Source organism: Harmonia axyridis, chromosome 1 (assembly GCF_914767665.1).
Source record: "Harmonia axyridis chromosome 1, icHarAxyr1.1, whole genome shotgun sequence".
Lineage (NCBI taxonomy): Eukaryota > Metazoa > Arthropoda > Insecta > Coleoptera > Coccinellidae > Harmonia > Harmonia axyridis.
The window spans coordinates 39,778,531-39,798,996 of NC_059501.1; the positions used below are offsets into that span (position 1 = coordinate 39,778,531).

Below are 20,466 nucleotides of genomic sequence, written 5' to 3' on the forward strand. Positions count from 1 at the left end.
ATTTTTTGTGAAATTCTGATTTGAAATTAATTACAGAATGTATTTCAGAAATTCGTTGTGGAAAAACTATCAGCCACAAATATGAAGAGGTCTATTGTTATGTATCGAAGTTTTTATTATTAGAAATTTTGAATGAACAAATAAATACTAAAATGCATACAAAAATTGAAAGGTACGACACTTAAACTCATACAAAGATAACAATGTATAGTGTCTGATCATATTAGAACAATAGCTCATTCAATTAATTTGCGATAATTCAAAAGGAAAGAATATCCGAAATATATAAAAACAAAACTAAAAATACTCCAACTTTAGTAATTGGAAAACTATTGAGACTAGGATCTAGCAGAGTGAATTTTATTATTCAGTGTCACCGCTTCAAAAATTTGCATTGTCAAGGTCATAACCAGATACCTACGTTCCTTTTTGAAATTTGTACCAATGATATTTAGCCTCCACAATTAATGGAGTGGGTTCTGGTGTCAGGAAGATCCGGGAAGATCAATGCAGTGAGGCAATCAATTTTGCACCATATAAAAGCATTTATACCTTCCGCGAGATTTGGAGCAAAAATTTGAAAATTTTTTTTTCGAGTTCAGCACATTTTAAAATGTGACAATTTTAGGATGATTGAAATCTATATTACTTGAACGATTCCAAAGATTTGTTTTTCGAGGAAAATATTACAATTTTCAATGAATAAAATAGCCGACGCACATAAATGATCGAATTGTAGCACCGTACAAAAACGCGAGTTTCCCGTTTGAATCTTACATAATCAGGGTTGCCCTGAATAGATTCGCAAAGTAATTAATCACCAAGTGTTATAAGAAAAAGCCCAATATTTATATATACAAGAGATAGAATGCAGAAGTGGGGATCATTATCTATTTAACTAGAAGTTGCAGAAAATGGAAGTAACCCAATAAAAAAAGGCTTTCTAGATAGACAACGCATGCAAATGAATGCACAAGTTCAACATAACAAACATAGACAAGAAAATAATTTAATTATATTCAGGTAAATGAAATTTAACCAATTCTGGCCAATTTTATAAGCATTCAAAACATTCCAGCATTCCAACTTTTCGAGTAAACAAAGCCATATATTTTTCATTGAACATGGACAGCTTGTTTCTGTAGTCCTGAAATGATTAATAACAACTTCCACGAAAATATTTGTTAATGTTACAAGGATAAACTTAATCAACTCACAATAAATCCAGAGTTCCTCCAAAACAACAAGTTTTACTTAACTTATGTCTAATTAGATTTTTCCTATTAGAGATGAAATAGGAGAATTTACCTATTATTATACACTTATGTAGCTTACGTCAATTGTTTTTCTCAAATCCTAACAAATTCCAATGGAACATAACATACGAAGTGATAAAAATATCCAATCCATGCAGCAATATTCAAATGTCGGTCAGATCATGTGCAGGTATGAATAAAAATATTGATGAAACTGTTATATTCCAATGCAGGAATAATTTATATGACCCATACTATATCGTTGGAGCCATATGCTCCCTAATTAAGCTGTTGAGTATTTTTAATTGGAGTAACATGACCAAATACATTTTATTCAGTATTAAATGAAACAATGTATTAAGCTATTAAGATTGTTTTGTAATGGAAAAATTAAATTTAATAGTTCTTATCAACGTGGAATATTTGAGTGATACAATAAAAACTTAGAGGTGAATGAAATACAATTCAAAAAGTGCTCATAATGATGCAATCAGCCGGAAATAAGATTCTCCAAGAACTCAAGGTCTGAAAGTCTGAAGGATACGTAACAGTAACATAGTAATAACTTACCAAAAATGAAGGTACTCTCAGACCAGTCTTGGAGCAACAGACACTCGCTATCCAGAGAAGAAATACAAAAATCAAGAATAAGCCGATAGGTAAAGTTTTCAAAACACGCGTCCGCAACCCGATTCACGGAAGCGTAAGAAACTTCTCGCTAGTTGGGAATTACAGAGCGTTAGATCATGGACCGATAGACACACATGTGATGCTCAATCTGAGTTTATTCGGCCCCCAAGACCGGACGGTAAAGTTGCCACAAATCGACTGAGGTGGAGTACGACCGCAGGTTTTGCCGTGAGTCGAACCGAAAAAAAGTTCTGGCGGGGAATGCACAAGTGAGGCAGCGCTAGCCGACAGGTGAGTGCACCTGTGGCAAGGCAAGACTGCAACGCGCGCCTATAGCGGAGACTCCATCATAAGGCACTCTACACCACCTGCTACTTTGCAGGACCACGACGGACACGAGACCGCGACAGGACGAGGCTGCCATGAGGACAGAGATTCCTGAAAAACGATCCAATCGACCCAGTGATCTCTCCATACTACCCCACGAAAATCATCTTAATTACAAGAGATGGGGGAACTTAGGTATTGAATTAAGTCATTCAGTCCCTGCTTTTCGATACCAAAAGGACAACAAATTCTGAATCTTAGAACATTAATAAGGGGAAAGGAAATCGCCTTGTAACTGATGCATTTGTTTTGATGCCAACATTCGTCACTCCTTGTCTAGCGTGACACTATAGCAGTAGCGTAACATAATTTCTCTATTTCATTATCGAAATGAGTTCATTACAGTAGTTAAAACAGTGCTGTAACTCATTACAGTAATAAACTCATTACAGCATTGTTTTCAGTTGTTTTTTTCGTTTTGTGGTTGTCTACACTGACTTCCGATGCTGTCAAATTTTAACACGAGTCAATTTTCAAAATAATATAATATGGATATAGTGAAATGATTTGCAACATAATTCGCAATATCTCTTCATTATGTTGGTGTTAAATCGGTTAAGTCATACATAATTCTCGAATCAATACGTAATTATAAATCATTTCAAAATTCGACGACGAACGATTTAAATTCCGTAATCTGTCAATTTTTGTAACAGTCGCACCAACTGCCAAGATACAATACAAAAGTCACTAGGATGTATAATCTGAATTTTTCATTGAATTTGGACATTATTCTACAAAACTTGACTGAAATAGAGAAAATATCGTCTAATACTCGTTGCAGAAGGCAATTCCAACACTCATGCGTTCGAAAACTCGCACCTTCGTCGCTCGTTTTCAAATTTATCATTCGTGTTGGAATAAGAGCCCATTCTGCAACTTCTTTTAGAAAATACTATCGATTAAATTATATCAACAATTTTACATAGATAATACATATTTCGATTATACAAACCTCTTCACTCGACGTAGTTCGCGAAACAGCACTCTTGTTGCGCTCTCCTGATGTTTCGCGGGCTGTATCTCTTGAATCGGTGCATAATCGAATATTGTCTATGCTCTTGTGATATAATAATTGATAATTATTCAGTTTTTCGACAGTTCTAACTACCAATCAAATTTTGTCATTTTTTGTGATATGAAACAATTTCACACAATCATGTCAACATTACACTGATTATTTTTTCACATGTCGATATATGACATTTTGGTGATTTTAACTTAAAGTAATGCATTATTTCAGCCAATCATTCGGGATTATACTGATCATACTACCTCCTCATCAATATAACCTTGTTTACATTGAAACGTCCAAATTTTACTTTGAACTCGTCATTATTGACAGCTCAGAGTGTATTATTGAGAAATGAGCGCAAATCGATTCAGTGCCAGCACCGAATAAGCCAATAAAATATTGAACATTCAAATTGTTAAAAAAAAAATCCTCTCACATACAACAACAATTTTATCAGATAATTCTTCATTTTCTTCAGTCAAACTTGTTTATTTCAGGTAAAAACATTCCAACAAACCGAATATATATAAAATCACTCGTCCTTACGGAATCGTGATTTTCTCAATCGGTTTGTTTTCATGTTTTTGTCAAATAAACAAATTTTCGTGAAAATGAAAAAATTATCGACTCGTGGTATTACCTTTGATAATTGCTTTCAGTGCGATTATCGGGACCGGCGCGAGTAGTTTTGGAGCCTGAAGCAAATAATTTTTCGGCGCCCCTGCTCAAAGAGCACCAATAACAATATGCATGGCTTCCCTCAAAACCACCCCCCTCAAAAAAACAGCACCTGCTCCGATGATAATACAGAACGTTCTTCTTCCGATGAATAATTTTGCAATGGTGCGTAAAAAAAATGAATTCTAGTGAATGAAGAATATTAAACGCCGATGATGAATGCGCAAGTGTTATACCTGGTTTTCACATACACATGACACTGCGTATAATCGACGAATGATTACCTATCACATCACAAGATACAAAGGGTGGTAGGGCATGCAAAGTTCCAGTATTGCTTCAAAAATTATTTGGGTTACAAACATGTGTTCCGCTGAAAACATTTGGCATTTAACAGAAACTAGTTTCGAATGCAAAATCCTAGGAATTTTCCATATATTGAATGTGTAGAAATCGGCTCCCATATAATTCGAAATCGAAGGTAGTGTTGTTTTTCGTCTTTGCGAAATACATAATGATTTTACCTTTCCTTCAATGAGGGTAATAGGAAATTCTATGTATATTGGTTAGACTACCATGAGTATCCAGGCGGCTTAGTAAAGGCGGTTTGGAGATTTTTATTGCAGAGAATGTTGATAAACGCAGCGGAGCGGAACACTATTTCAAACAATCAAAATTGAAATATGAAAAGGCGGCTAGCAAACTGGGCCGAATTGCCACCCCTCAAATAAAGACGCTTGGAACGATCGCTTCCCTGTTTCACCCCTCAACGCCAGCCCTGACTACGACAACACGATTGAGTTTGACAACTTCATTCCAAACAAATTTCGAAACGTCACGTTTTGGCAATGCGTATGTTCAAAGTATAAATGCGCTTATCAAAAATTCCCAGAAATGCAACATACAGTCACAAATACATTTGGAGAATATTTATGGATTTTTGCTGCGAACGAGAAAATGAATTGAATGAACATAGGAGCTTAGAAAATTTGACGTTGAAACTAAAAGATTGGGCATTCAATAAGAGAAAGAAAGATGGGACCGAATATAAAGAAGCAATGGTGAAGACAATGTGGAACGTTTTGTGCAAACTCTTGCAAAAAAGTACTATAATGACTGTAACATTGTGATTGACCCGTTTAACAATATATTATTTAAGTCGGCCTGAGATGATCAGGACCAGGGGAGGATCCAGAGGCGGCCATAGGGGTCATGGCCCCACCCTCCGTTTACCTTATAAATATAAAAGTGTATCCTGAATTACCGCAAAATATGCGTGGACATTCAGAAGGGTGATGGGTTAGATAAGATCTAGAATGGTTGAAGACAGGTTGAGTGGATTGGCATTAATGCATATAAACACTGCCATTTGCAGAAGTCAAAAAAATATGAGACTGGATTTTGTTATTTAGTTTTTAATATTATTTTTTCAACAGAAAACTTTAGTTATCTGCATCTCGCGTTGTATAAGTCCGATCGGGTTCCACTCAATGGCGTTAGAAAGATGAGATTTCGTACTAGAGAAATTTTTGCAACAGTTTTGTGATTAGTTTACTCAGTTTAGTTTAAGCGCGCGTTAAAGATGGACACTATAACAAAGGAAAAATACACTATATTTCAGTTTTCCTTCGATAAAGACGAAAAAGCAAGCCAAGTGGCTGAAAATGTAAATAGTGTTTATGATCTTGTAACTGTAATTGCCAATCAATCAATTTGGCAATTTTGGTTTCGTCGATTCCGTTTCGGTAATTTCGATGTACCAAGCAATGGAAGGCCAATTCTAGAAAATGTCGATGAAATCATGGACATTGTCAAGTCCTGTTTCCATTGCTCAAGAGTTGAAGATTGCATAAAAAAACGTTTGAAACCATTTGTATAAGGCTATGGTCTCATCTCAAGAAGAAGTTAAATGAATCTCTTGGATCGAATTTCCACTGCAAATCACTGCTGAAAACGGTTGGTGATGACAAGTGGATGACTTAAAACAACGTCAAGCGAAAACGGTCGTGGTAAAAACGCGGTGAGCAGTCGGACACGGTCAGGAAGGTTTTGCTGTGTGTTTGGTGGGATTGGCAGGGAATTATCTACATGAGCTGCTACCCCAAGGCACAAATGTTGGAATTGTACTGTCAAAATTTGGATTTTCTGAAAGCAATCACTCAGAAACTTTCCAATAGGAGAGGAATTGTGTTTCATGGGGACAACGTAAGGCCACACACATCGATAGTGACTCGCCAGAGGTTTTTGCATCCACCTTATAGACCGGACCTAGCACCAAGTGATTATCATCCGTTCTGGTCCATGGCGAACAATTTTGCTGATGAAAAATTCGTTTCAACAAAGGCTTGTAAAAATTGACTGTATCAATTTTTCGCCAATAGGGAGGAAGGCTTCTATGAGAGTTAGTTTTGAATACAGTTACATTGAATAATACTTTGCATATGCCAGAACTCAGAACGAATTTTTTTTCAATTGAAATTGAAAACATTTGGCATTTTCAATTGAAAAAATCACCAAGAATGGATTTGATGTTTTAAAAAAGAGACAGCATTGGATCTTGATGTGTACAGAAATGTGAAACTCGTCGCGGATCTCATTGTGGACTCGTTTTATGTACTTGACCTCTTCAAAGTTTGAATTATGAAGATCTTTTAGAGGGTATCCCAAAATATTTTATAAAAAGGCTCAAACTAAAATAACCTCCTGAAAAATTCGAATGTGACATTTTTGTAAAAAGAAAAATGAATAGAACTCCTTTTCCGAAGAGATCTAAAAGAGTAAAGGAGCTATTGGTTTTAATCCATAGAGATGTTTGTGTTCCTATGCGTGTGCTACAGAATGGTAGAGCAAAATAGTTAGAATACTCATTCATATTATACTATATCTACTGGAAATTTCATCACAATTGAATGAGCCATACCTAAGTTACTAATTAAGAAGAATCGGTCGAATCGAACAAATCACCCTGTAGAGTCTCTATCGAGGCCCCAACCATAAACCGAACATTGTTTATAAACTGTCTTGACTAGTGTGAACTTCTCCTAAAATAAGACGGTCTCCGTAATCACCCTATATAGGCCAAAATAGGAATACAATATTCAAGATTTCTTAACTATTAAACTATAAGGAGTAATTACAGTCTTAAACAAAGTGAAATGATTGCAGTTTGTTTCATCAAATTATTCCTGGTAATGCATCGCACTAAGACGATGACTTTCAAAATGTGCCTGAGCCTCATTATATATTGTGGTTTTTCAGTATCCATTCTCCTAACAGAGCACTTTCATCATTTCATCTCAATGTCTTTATTTTTGATTATTTCCTGAACAGATAATTTTCATGACAATTATTCTACCGGCGTCTGTCCATAAACACGATAACATTGAAATTTTCTGGGTTAGTTCTGATCTCGAATGTCGCCGTCAAGCTTTTCAATGAGTAAAATCCGACGAGAGGTTCCGTGGATCTAACTGTTCGGAATTTCAATAAAAATGAAATTTTTCATTTATAAATGCAATATATTTATTTCAAGCCACATGCTAAATTTCATGTCATTTATGAAATTAGAGAAAATTCAAGACGAATATCATCAGTTCAGTTTCAGTGAATATTTCCCTTCTGTCAAAAATTCTATATAAATGGAGTGCAATTATCGAAAATTACAGCTATAATTGCATTTTTGGAAGCGAAATAGCCCTGCGATAATTGCACTGTTCATAGATGCATGGTTTCTATGCATCTTACACAGTTCGAATCTATGGCAATTCCATTGTACATCAGTTTGACAAGTATCTACTGTCCAAAACATTATTTTTAAAAAATGTCTCGTTTTGTCACTTTAACAATTTAACAGTTTATTCGGAAAATATTCCCACGAATTGCACTAGTGCATCAAAATGACCAGATAATTTCGCATTCAAGCGTGTCTTCTTTGAAAAACTGCATTCGGAGATTTTCATGACAACAAGCTGTCATGCAAAATTATCGGTAATTTTGATGCACTTGTGGAGTTACTTACGAATTTTTCCCTCCTGTCAAAAATTCTTTGTAAATGGAATGCAATTATCGAAAATTACAGCGAATATTTCCCTCCTGTCAAAAATTCTATGTATCTGGAGAACAATTATCGAAAATTACAGCGATAATTGCATTGTAGGAAGCGAAACTGCACTGCGATAATTGTTCTGTTCATAGATGCATAGTTTCTATGCATCTTACACAGTTCGAATCTATGGCAACTCCATTCTACATCAGTTTGACAAGTGATGTAACAGTTTATTCGGGAAATATTCCCCCGAATTAGACTCGTGCATCAAAATGACCGGATAATTTCGCATTCCAGCGTGTTTTCTTCGAAAAAATGAAAATGAACTCATGCAGTTTTATGACAATACGCTGTCATGCAAAATTATCGGTAATTTTGATGCACTTGTGCAATTACCTACGATAATTGCATTGTAGGAAGCGAAATAGCACTGCGATAATTGTTCTGTTCATAGATGCATAGTTTCTATGCATCTTACATATTTCGAATCTATGGCAATTCCATTCTACATCAGTTTGACAAGTAATGTAACAGATTATTCGGGAAATATTCCCCCGAATTAGACTCGTGCATCAAAATGACCGGATAATTTCGCATTCCAGCGTGTTTTCTTCGAAAAAATGAAAATGAACTCATGCAGTTTTATGACAATACGCTGTCATGCAAAATTATCGGTAATTTTGATGCACTTGTGCAATTACCTACGATAATTGCATTGTAGGAAGCGAAATAGCACTGCGATAATTGTTCTGTTCATAGATGCATAGTTTCTATGCATCTTACATATTTCGAATCTATGGCAACTCCATTCTACATCAGTTTGACAAGTGATGTAACAGTTTATTCGGGAAATATTCCCCCGAATTAGACTCGTGCATCAAAATGACCGGATAATTTCGCATTCCAGCGTGTTTTCTTCGAAAAAATGAAAATGAACTCATGCAGTTTTATGACAATACGCTGTCATGCAAAATTATCGGTAATTTTGATGCACTTGTGCAATTACCTACGATAATTGCATTGTAGGAAGCGAAATAGCACTGCGATAATTGTTCTGTTCATAGATGCATAGTTTCTATGCATCTTACATATTTCGAATCTATGGCAATTCCATTCTACATCAGTTTGACAAGTAATGTAACAGATTATTCGGGAAATATTCCCCCGAATCACACTCATGCATCAAAATGACCGGATAATTTTGCATTCCAGCGTGTTTTCTTCGAAAAACTGCATTCGGCCCTCCACCTTCGGTGTCGGGCTCTTTCTCCAAAAATGAAAATGAACGGTTTTCATGACAACACACTGTCATGCAAAATTAAATCAAATAAAAAAAATTAATTTTTTCGGCAACCGTCCGGGAAGTGCTCACTTCCCGGACGCTTTTTCTCTGAGAAAGTAGCATTTCCCGGCCTAGTCCGGAAAGTACGTACTTCCCGGACTAGGCCGGAAAAGAATCATAGAATCCATAGCAACCGAGATAACGGCTGACAGTTCATATGAAATTAGTTGTCAAAAATTTGCATGTTTTTTGATCGCAATCGCAATAAAATATGGAAAGCAGCAGCGATAGTGTTATTTTACATGGTTGCCGAAAAAATATTGTACGCAACACGCCCGAAAATGGTTTTTTTTGGACTTTTGGATATCCATCTATCATTGACAAATGCCTCATAATTTTATGAAAAATTTCTCAAGCTCGTATAATGCCAACATCCAACCAATTAACGAGCTTTCGATTATCATAAAATTATCTCGTCTATTATTATCAATGTCCTAGGAATATTACTACTGATAAAGGATCGAACTGAGTCGAAATTCTCCGAGCAGATAAAGAATAATAGTTTTGGCATTGTGCTCCATTTTCTGTTGATCCTATCATCAGAACCATGGAAAATTCAGACAGAATTTTGGAAATAACCCTGATATTTCCGTATGTGGATACACAATTACGATTTCAAGCTGTGTACAAAATTTCATGTTGATCTTCTAAAAAAAGCATTAGTGAAACGTCGAAAGTAATGATATTATTTCTAAAACAAGAAGCTGATCAGATTGAAATTAGTTTGTAGATATACAGGGTGTCCCGGCACTATGTGACTCTACTTCAGGTGTGAATATAAAGAAGAGTCAGTAATGCTTCTGTTTTTTTTCTGTGCGACTACTCCCCCCTCCTTGATGAGATATGTGCCACCAATAGTACTCCTATATTCAGTTTCCGAACGATTCTGGGAAATTTTTAATTCGGGTCTATACAAATACCAGTAATGATTTGTTTTCAATACTTTCTTCATAAGTCTTCAAAACCGCCAGAAACTTCTTTTGGTTCAAGATATTAGCGAAATTCGTCCATTTATATATTTCATTATTGATTCTGCAAAAAAAGGTATACCAGTGCAACACCAGAAAAAGGCACCGTTTTGGGGATGCAGGCATTTTATGAATGAATATCAAAATATTGGATGGGTCGATAACTCTTAGAAGTTTTGGGCTATATCCAAGAGTTATTAACCCATACAATATTTTCATCCGAAAAGCACACGTTGTACAAAATTGCTCAGAGATGTTCTAATTGATCGATATAATTTATATTGGCCGATGCCTAACGTAAACAGGGTCAGACCGATACAAAACGTTAAGTCGAGCTTACCGATGCAAAACGTAAACTCGAGCTGGCCGATGCAAAACCGTTGCATGCAATCTAATGGCGAGCACTTTGAGCATTTGCAGTAAAATTTTACTAATACTGTTTGTAAAAAATGTTCCTTTCAATAGAAATTTATACCATCAATTAGAACATCTTCGTTTCATTTAGTTTTATCGGTACCATAATTCTATAAAAAAAACCCTGTAACTTGTGAATATTCACTTTATAGAACACAAACTGCAGCTTCATACAAACTTGAATCCATGCATAAATTTGTGCTACAAAACTACCCACTTTTCCTATTCAAATTCCTGATGGGGTTGCCACCCTCTCCAGTCTCCCGGTCATCAAAAATCGACCTTTCTGAGTGTTTTCACAAATTCTGAAGAAACTGGCTGAATTCAGGGCTGAAATTACCTAGTCCAGGATCTCAGCGGCTGTCAAAAAATGCGTCGGATTTGGAAAAAGAAATCGTGAAGAAAAATAAAAGATCATCAACCACTGCAAAAATTCCCCCAAAGAATGTGCGGCTAGATGGTCAATCACATTGGCCTATTTATATTCAAGATTCAGCAAAGATAAAAATTCTCCAAATGCCCTGCAATTTTTTACATAAAATGCTTCAAATATGGACATAACCCTCCCCAAGAATAATAACTATTTTCACAAATTTCAAACATACCGATATATGTATTTGATAAATTTTTCACATTGTTGCAAATGTGATCTTTTTTCTCCAATAAATTATCTAAGAAAAAAAAATGAGAATTTTTTAAACATTCTTCTCTGTTCAACTAAGCCTTCACGAAACTAATCGTATTTTTTCCAAGTTGCCGAAAAAGCGCGCATTGAAGGGTTATTTAAAATGATTTTCTACTATTTATTTTTCTTTTTTTTTCATCTGATATCCTTGATTCTTCAAAAAAAAAAGATAACCTGAAATTAAACAAAACTAAGGTTAATTATTACCATGAAAACTATAGGAACTCGAAGAAGTCATGTGAGAAGTTTTGAAAAGTCATGGGAAGTCATGGAATTTGAGGGGAGGCATGAGAAGTCATTGTACAAATAAGGATTACTTTTTCGACCCTCGATGTAAGGGGAGTAACCGCAGCCAGGTTTCCAGATAAGCCAAATATTTTAATATTTATTATTATATTTATTTATATTTCAACAAAAAATGTAATTGTTTATACGCAAGTAATTCTGAGAATAAATGATGTTCCCATTGAAGGCAATCGGAAAATTCTTTCGAGGGAATGGAACAAATAACTTTCCAGTTTGACGATTTTTATAAATTGATATGATGGAGATTTTACAGATTTCTTCTACAATGTAAGGTATTCTGAGATCTTGGTGAATGGTCCTGTTGCTAACATACCAGGGAGCGTTGACGATAGCTTGTAACATTTTTGATTGGAAACATATTATATTCAGCCTTGTGGGTTTTGCACAGCCCCAGGGTCCGTATGCTTGACAAGTGGATCTTTTTGACGTACACGTTTCAGGAACGAGTGGTACACGTGCGAGCGGTTTTCCAAAATGGTATTCTTGACAACCGTTCGTTTCACTGAACATACACGTTCAAAAACGTGTACTCCCAAAATCCGGCACCATTGTAATATTTCACAGATGAGATGAAATGTCATCAATTTATGTTCCGTCAATTCAAATTTGAAAAAAATTTCGACGATAAATTGTTCACAAATATATTTAAACAAAATTAAAAGAAGAATTCAAATAACTTATTGTCAAAAATATTGTTGTATTGAGTTTTTAAAAAATAACGCGGATCTTCAAAAGGGTAAATTCTCAAATTAATTTACTTAGAAAGATGCATAAAGAAAATAGGCTGAAATTGGTAACATACTTGTATGCCGGGATTGAAGAGAGATTGGAAGAATGAGAAACAGGCGGCGGGCCTCCTATGGAAAAAATATAGGTTCTAATTTGAAAATCTTGAGTTTTGATGAATTTGAGTTGTCCAAGTCCATGATCCTCTTATAAACACCCTGTACATTTTTGGCCCAAATCGCAAACAGTCTTATAATACTACGTATTTGCGGAATCGAAAAAGAAAAAAATTTCTTTGGAAAAAGCTCTTTCTGCGGTAATATTAAAAAAAAGTGAGTCCTCATCACCACCATTTTTTTTTATAAGAATCCCAATAACTCATAACCATTGAGTTTTTCCCAAGGTATGGCATATTGCCGAAATTGCCATCAAAAAAGCTATCTTATGATGCAATAATATATTGAGTGTGCCATTGAAATAAGGAAGTAGAAGTCTGTTTCCGGTATAACTGGAAGTTGTAGAGATCTAAAAATTATGATTAGTTTTCCATAAACGTCTAATAGGCCATCCCGGTGAATCACCCTGTATTTAGAAAATAAATACCGTCGTAGTATTTTTACAACAGAGTACTCAAATTCAAATTTATGCGTAGAAAGTTTATATGCAAACAATCGGAAAAAAATAAAATTTTCACCTTTTTTGCATTTTTTTCAATGTTTTATCATGAAAGCAAACCTCAGATTGGAATTCTGTACCCCAGAAACAAAAAAAAAAATCGAAGAAATTAAAACTACTCCATCAACTGGGTTTTAGCAGAGATAGATAAAATACGCCAATTTTGAACTATCGTTTGAGCCAGGTTTATCGAACAAAAAACTTGATGGAAGAAAACGCCAGAAGATTTTTTTTTTTGTATTTTTTTTAATGTTCCAACAAGAAATGTTGGTGGTACACTCAGATTCGGATTCAGCACCCAAAAAAATACTTACGATCCAAGAAATCAAAACTACCCCATAACTTTTCCTTCCCTTGAGGGGCACATGTGAGCTCAAATTGACTGGATTACGTAGAAGTTATTCAATTCAGATTTCAGATTACAAATGAATCAAACTGAGAGTGATAATTTCATTCACCTTTTACAAATTCCATTGAAAAAATATTTTCGAGATTTAAAAAAAAAGTTTCAAAGTGAACGATCGGAAGTACCTAGTATGTTGAATTAGATCGAATAAAGTTCGTTAAATTGTGGAGACCACAATACATTTTCAGAATTGATAGAAAATCTCATTACTATTCACTAACGAATATATACTCTTTTAATAAATTTTGACATCTTAAACATTTCGAGGGGGGTTTGAACCCCCAAACCCCCTCCTCTGGCTACGCCCGTGTATTCCATCGTTTCGGTACATTGCATGTATTTTCAATGCAAATATTATGGAGCATTACACAAGCATTTACAATGTTACTTGCTGTCTCCGAAGTACAATGAAGAACACTGTGCTTGAGTAGACATCTTCAAAACCCCATTATATCTTTCAGGCTTTTGGTTTCTCTCTTTTTTTTTGTTGTATAAATATTTTGGAATTCCTTCCACTGGTTCATTTTCCAGAGGTGTCATCATCCATGTTCTTTGAGGATTACCAGAAACATTCAAATGAATTGTTTCTCACTCAATTCATTGAATGGGTCTCCGCGCTGTGTATACCTCCGCTGATCCATTTGTTCCACATAATCCAATAGATCCATTAATAACAATTTTACTATTTCGTCTAACATTATCCCAGAAGAATAAATATGACTTATGGACATATCTCTATGGCATTCAGATTGTCAAAATATCAAAACGAAGGCAAAAAAGCGCTCGTAGTAAGCGTTCGCACTCAGAACGTGTACGTTTTCAAGTTCACGAGTCAAGGATACCAAAACGTGTGACATTCGAAAAGTGCGTATACGTTTTGAAACATCACTTGTCGAGAATAGGGTCCCTGAGTTGAGATGAATCTTTCTGTCAAATAGGATTTTAGTAGGAGGTAGTAGTTGCTCTTGAGGCACCCTTTAAGTTTATAATTGAGACCTGTATGCCACACTTTATCTAGGAAGACGCCACAACAGTATTATTTTTCTTCCAGCGTGCTGCCTATGGTGTTTACTATTCTATGTGCCTGGTGAACAGTTGACATATTTTTCCTGAATCCAAACTGATAGTTCGGTAGTATGTTTGTTAGAACGTGGTCTTCTTCCATTCTTCTCATTATTAATCTATCAAGTACTTCACTCATTATGGCAGCAAACTGATCAGTCTATATGATGTTGTTTCTTGTGGTGGTTTACCATGTTTGTGTATCATTAGGATGTTAGAGTATTTCCATATGATCAGGAAGTAACATAGGCTGACGATTAGATTATAGATTGTTGTGAAGAAGGCAATTGCTTTTTGGAGCATCTTTTTGAGGGTCAGCTGTATGTAATAAGATCATAGCCAGGTGCTTTTTATTGTTAGGTGTCTGATTTCTCTGTTTACTTCTCTTGATCTATAGGGTTTGATGGGTGGTCTGATCTGGCACGGGCTATCAAGGAATTCGTCTATTTAGTTGGTACAGCCAGAAGATGCTTCTAGCGGTTCAAATACTTTGCATTGATGTTCATCAAAATACATCAGCCTTTTCTTGAACAGTTCGTGCTTATCCATTTCCAGGACGAATAGGAGTGTTTGGTGGAGTAGGTCTTTTAAACTTCTTCGTAGCCTTCAATAGAGTGAAGTCGTCAGTGGATAAGTCTTGAATATAAGAATCAAAAGATGCGTTCTTGGCATTTTTTAGTTCTCTGTGATAATCTGCGGTATTGGTGTAGATCATCTCGATTGCGTGTTCTTTGCCGCTTTCTTCTGGCTCTTCATTTCTCTAATATAATTTCTCTGATTCTCAGTGGTATATTAGACTGTAGGGTGAGTTGTTGGTCTTTTTGGAAAGTTGCGTGCCACGCTGTTTGCTGAATTGTATCAGTGAGGTGTTGTACTGTTTCATCAGTTTGTCGGCTTTGTTTTATACTTATATTTGGATTCAAGTTCTCTTCAATATAGGCTTGAAACTTCTTCCAATCAGTTTTTTCCGTGGTAAGCCTAGGAGGAGGACTTTGCATGATTAATGGGGAGCTGAGGGTGGCGATTACTAGTATGTGGTCCGATGATAATTCATATCATAGTTAGATTCGACTAAACAAATAGATGTTGCATGCCTTTAGCTATGAAGAAGTCGAGTAGATCTGGCAACTTCCTTGGATCTGTAGGCCAGTATGTAGGTTCTCCATTGCTCAAATGGCTATAGTTGGCGTCTGTCATTGATCGGAACAGGTTACGTCCTTTGGTGGTAATTAGTATCGATCCCCAGTGGGCGTCATTCGCATTTCAATCACTGCCAGTAACGAATTTATTTCCAAGAGTAATGAAGAATTATTTGTACATACCTGTAGTTATGTTATGTTCCATACGGCGATTGTAATTATTTCGGTGTACATTTTTATTTTATTTTGTTGATAACAGTTGGGAGTAGATTCGAAATCATACTGTTCTGATTGATAAGCTGATTAAACATATTTTTGAACTCTACCAGAAATAAGGATGAGTTGTTCACTTTATTCTATTTTTGGTTCCTCTTGAGAATTTGTTTTCTTGTTTTACTGCTTGAGCATATGTTTAGCCATGGTTATGAGGATTTATATCGCTGAATTTTGATGGGTTTACCTGGACAGGTGGTTGAATAGTATTGTTAGTATGTACTATTTTCTGCTTGTTTTGGCTCCTTGTTTTCTTTTTGCATAAGATCTTTATAGTTTGCTGAGTGGTAACCGTTGCATAACGCACATCTTGCTGGTGTTCCAGACTTATCTCATCTAGAGGTATAGAACGATCGAGATTTCTAATAACTATTCTGTCCCCTTTCATTTGGTAGGTGTGATGAATTATGTCATCTCGTTTTAAGTGTCTGACCAAGTTTCTGTAAGCTTCAATTGCCTAAAGGCTGATTTTGATGATATCATTGGCTAAAAGTTTGTGTGTGAAAGGTACCTTCTTCTGTAATATTGTTCAAGTATGCAATCATGGCTTTGTAGTCTCTAACTCCATAAACAAAAATTGGTAGTGGTTTCAGTGGAGTAAGTTCACTTTGTATGTTTGACACTGGTTGATCGGTGTGGTTTTCCATATCTGGATAATTTTCTCCGTGAGATTGTGATAATGGGGAACAAAAAGTTTTCACCTGGAGTCACATATGATTTCTGTTGCGGAGAATGATTCCTTTTGGGTTTTTTGACACGCTGTCAATCATTCCTAGTTTCCTGCATATTTGTATTATCATCATTGGATGAGCTTTCATGGTCGTTTCTCAAGGTATTTATCACTATGTTGATGTTTTGGACTACAGTAATGGTGGATGTCCGTGAGGTTGATTGAAAACCATGGAAGTTCAGATCCCTTTGAGAGCCTTCCATGTTTGATTATATTCCGAAAGAATTCCTGTTATTGAACACAGTTATCGTCTCGGTGTATGGACACCTTTACCATAATTTGCGACAGATGCTGTTTATTTGTTTCCACATTTTTGAATGAGTTAATTATTTATAATTTCCGCGTAAATTTTTCTCCTAATTGAAAACTTAGTAGTTATGTTTTCTTTCGAAAGTTCGATGTTCGTTCTTCAATTATACAATGCATAATTCAGGAAGTTTATTATAATTTGGTCTATCTTGCTTATTCCCACATTTGGTAGCCAGCCATGTGGAAGTGACTCAAAAGCCTTATAATCCAAATACGTCATAAAATGACTTGGTTGCAGATGATGGAATCTATTTTTCCCGCAATGTTTGTAACGACGAGATGCTAAACATGATGTCTCAATTTTATATATTGTATTGGTCGGTTGTTATCTGTTGGTTTCGTTCTGTTGTGAAACTTCTTCGGTAGGATATTAGTGGTCCCTCTTGTTGAAAATGTTGGAATTTGCATTGGATTATCTATTATTTTATTTTTGGATTCGACTAACCTGTCATGTCTTTGCTCTTCTTTAGCAGCCTGTTTCTATCCAATCCTGGACATAGGCCTTCCCTTGCATTCTCCAGCGTTTTGGTGGGCTTCCTACAATTCGCTTATGTTCTCGCGGTCTCCATTGTAGAATCCTTTCAGTCCATCGGCTGTTAGTCTAAGAGCCAGTGGACGGCAGACCACACATATTTCAGGAAAGCCCAAAATTTTCTTAGTGAGTCTGTTGTACCTACAAAACACAGTAAATCTCAAACTTTTCTTATGTTCATTTCGAATAGAAGCCAGCAAATGAAAAAGAATTTTGAGTTTACGATTTCATTTGAACTCGTCTTGTGTGGCATATAGGTCAACAAGCTTATCACACAGCTACCACTTTTCGTGGTGATGATTGAAATATTGGCAAAATATCGCCAATTTTACTGCTAGTCGAAAATTCAAAAGATTGTTATTCAGTAAAAAGCAAAATGTGAAATGAAGAAACACCAGTTAACATCTTTGATTCCTTGATTTTTCGCTTTAAAAATTCACGTGCTCGAAGGATCAGTGATAACTGATTTTATATCAAATTTCATTAGAACACCTCCCATACTTTCTAAAAAACACTCGGCGTTAGTGGATTGTCTGATTTTTCGTTTTTGGGTTCCAATAAGTAAATTTTGGAAATTTCAGAAATTGAAAATTTTCTTTTCGAACAATAACTTGGGTTTATTATCCACAATAGTAAATCAAAACATTGCAAAATGTACTGTTTTTTTTCGATATCCTGCTTGGATTTTTATGGTTCTGAATATGCTATTTACACGAACCTTGAAAGCTTTGTGAAAATAGCTGTACAGAAATCCCAACTTTTCAGATACATATAAAATTTGAATGAAAATTGTATAGAGCTTTATACTATTTGAATGATGGTTAGTTAGTTCTTTCAATGGAGGTTTATTTTCATTTCCTATCAGTGCTGAACCGTAAATCCCAGTCCATAAAATTTAGATCTCCACTTTACTGTTTTTCCTAGTTAGTTCGCAAAGTGTGATCAATCTTCTGGAGTGCAACATATTTTACCAGTGATGTAGAAAAAATTGAGTAAGACGAATGGTAATTGATGTTTACCTACGGACGTTTTAAATCTCACGCTTCATGATAGAGAGAAATGTGTGGAATCATTTATTTCAATTTCGCGTTCATTGAAGTTAGGGAATGAGTTTGGAGGAGCGGAAGCTCAATTTAGATTACCAACAGGAAGAAATTGTTGTACAATGGAAAGATCTTTCTTCATTCATTTTCATTCCCGAAAAAGAAACAACATAATTTAAATTCATACCCTAATTTCCAACAATATCAATATAGACAACATTTGAAAATAACGTAGAGATAGAAGCTTTCGAAGGGACGCAGGCAAAATTTCATATGAATACACAGACGTGAGATTAGGAGTTTTTGAGCTCTCGTTTTTTCATGCACCATTTGCACCATTGTAGACAACAAAACTTCATATAGGTCTGAAAGTGGTCTTCAATAATACAATTGGCGCATGAACAAAACGCTCATTGTTCAGATACGGACCTCCTTTTTAAAAATCTTCTCGGTCCTTCCCTTCAGGAAATCTGTGATTCTTTCCTGTTCTTAACAGGCCAATTGGTCTACCAAAGTAAAATACATTTTTTTGGCAAAATTCGAATTTATTATTCAACATAGTTGCCTTCGAGGGCGATACAGCGATTATAGCTATCTTCCAACTTTTCGATACCATTTTTGTAGAAGGTACGATTTGCCTTTCGCTTCAAAATAGGCCTCAGTTTTGGTGATTACTTCCTCATTGGCGCTAAATTTATTTCCAGCGTTCTTTTGCAGAAGCAATTCGAAGCCCAATTCATGCAATTTTGCCTTTGTTTTTTTTATTTACGACACGCTGCATTGTCTTGATGAAACAGCACCTTTTTTTTCTTCAAATGGGGCCGTTTTTTAACGATATCATCTTTTAAACGATCCAATAACGCTATATAATAATCGCTGTTGATGATCTGGCCCTTTTGGAGGTAATCAATGAATATTATTACCTTGCGCATCCCAGAATACTATTACCATAAGCTTGCCAGCTGACTATTGTTTTTCCTCGCTTTGGATTCGGTTAATCGTGTGCAGTCCACTCAGCTGACTGTCGATTGGACTCCGGAGTGATGGAGTCATGTTTCCTCCATTGTCACATATCGACGCAAAAATTAAAGTTTATTGCACTTAAACAGCTTCAAACACTGCTCAGAATCATTAACACGTTGCTGTTTTTGATCGATTGTGAGCTGTCGCGGCACCCATTTTTCACGCAGCTTTCTCATGTACAAATATTCGTGAATGATATGATGTACATGTTCAGATATCTTCACAATGTCTGCTATCTTGATCAACTTCACTTTACGGTCATTCAAAATTATTTTGTGAACTTTTTTGTTTTTTTCGTCGGTGAGCGTCCACTGCGTTCGCCGTTTTCGGTGCTCATTTCACCACGTTTAAACTAAGTATACTAATCAATAAGTTGATTTTCCTAGTGAAGACCCCGGAAACTCTTCGTCAAGCCGAGATTTTGATTCAACTGTATTTTCCCCTTCAAAGAGCAATATTTTATCAGCACAGGAATTTTTTTCTCATCTTTTTTCAAATAACAAAAGTTGCAATAACTCAGAAACTAATGGTCGTACTGCTGTCAAATTTTGATACGTATCGTTTAAAGGTTGGTACTAACTAAGATGTCTAAAAACCAGGTGTATGAACTGATTAGCTTTTGTTTTGCAAATTTTGAGAATATTAGTTAAGCTTCGTTAACTCAACTGTAGGTAGCGCTATCAACAAATTAAGATTCTTGTTGTTTATTATTTATGAGTTTTGTGCCATTATGCACCTATATATGTATATCTTCCATTATAGTTATGATCTATGGAACCAATTCTTGTAATTGAAATACCAATAAACTCTCTCTCTATTTCA

General features: G+C 35.5%; 1 protein-coding gene across 1 annotated transcript in view; it reads right to left on the reverse strand.

Annotated features, from left to right (window-relative positions):
* The window catches only part of LOC123671367 (follistatin), a 118,843-nt gene extending 116,617 nt beyond the window's left edge, over positions 1-2,226 (reverse strand). The window contains exon 1 of the mRNA XM_045605159.1: positions 1,827-2,226. The gene's annotated coding sequence lies outside the window, so the exon portion shown is untranslated. The remainder of the gene's footprint in view (positions 1-1,826) is intronic.
* Between the last annotated feature and the right edge of the window lie 18,240 nt (positions 2,227-20,466).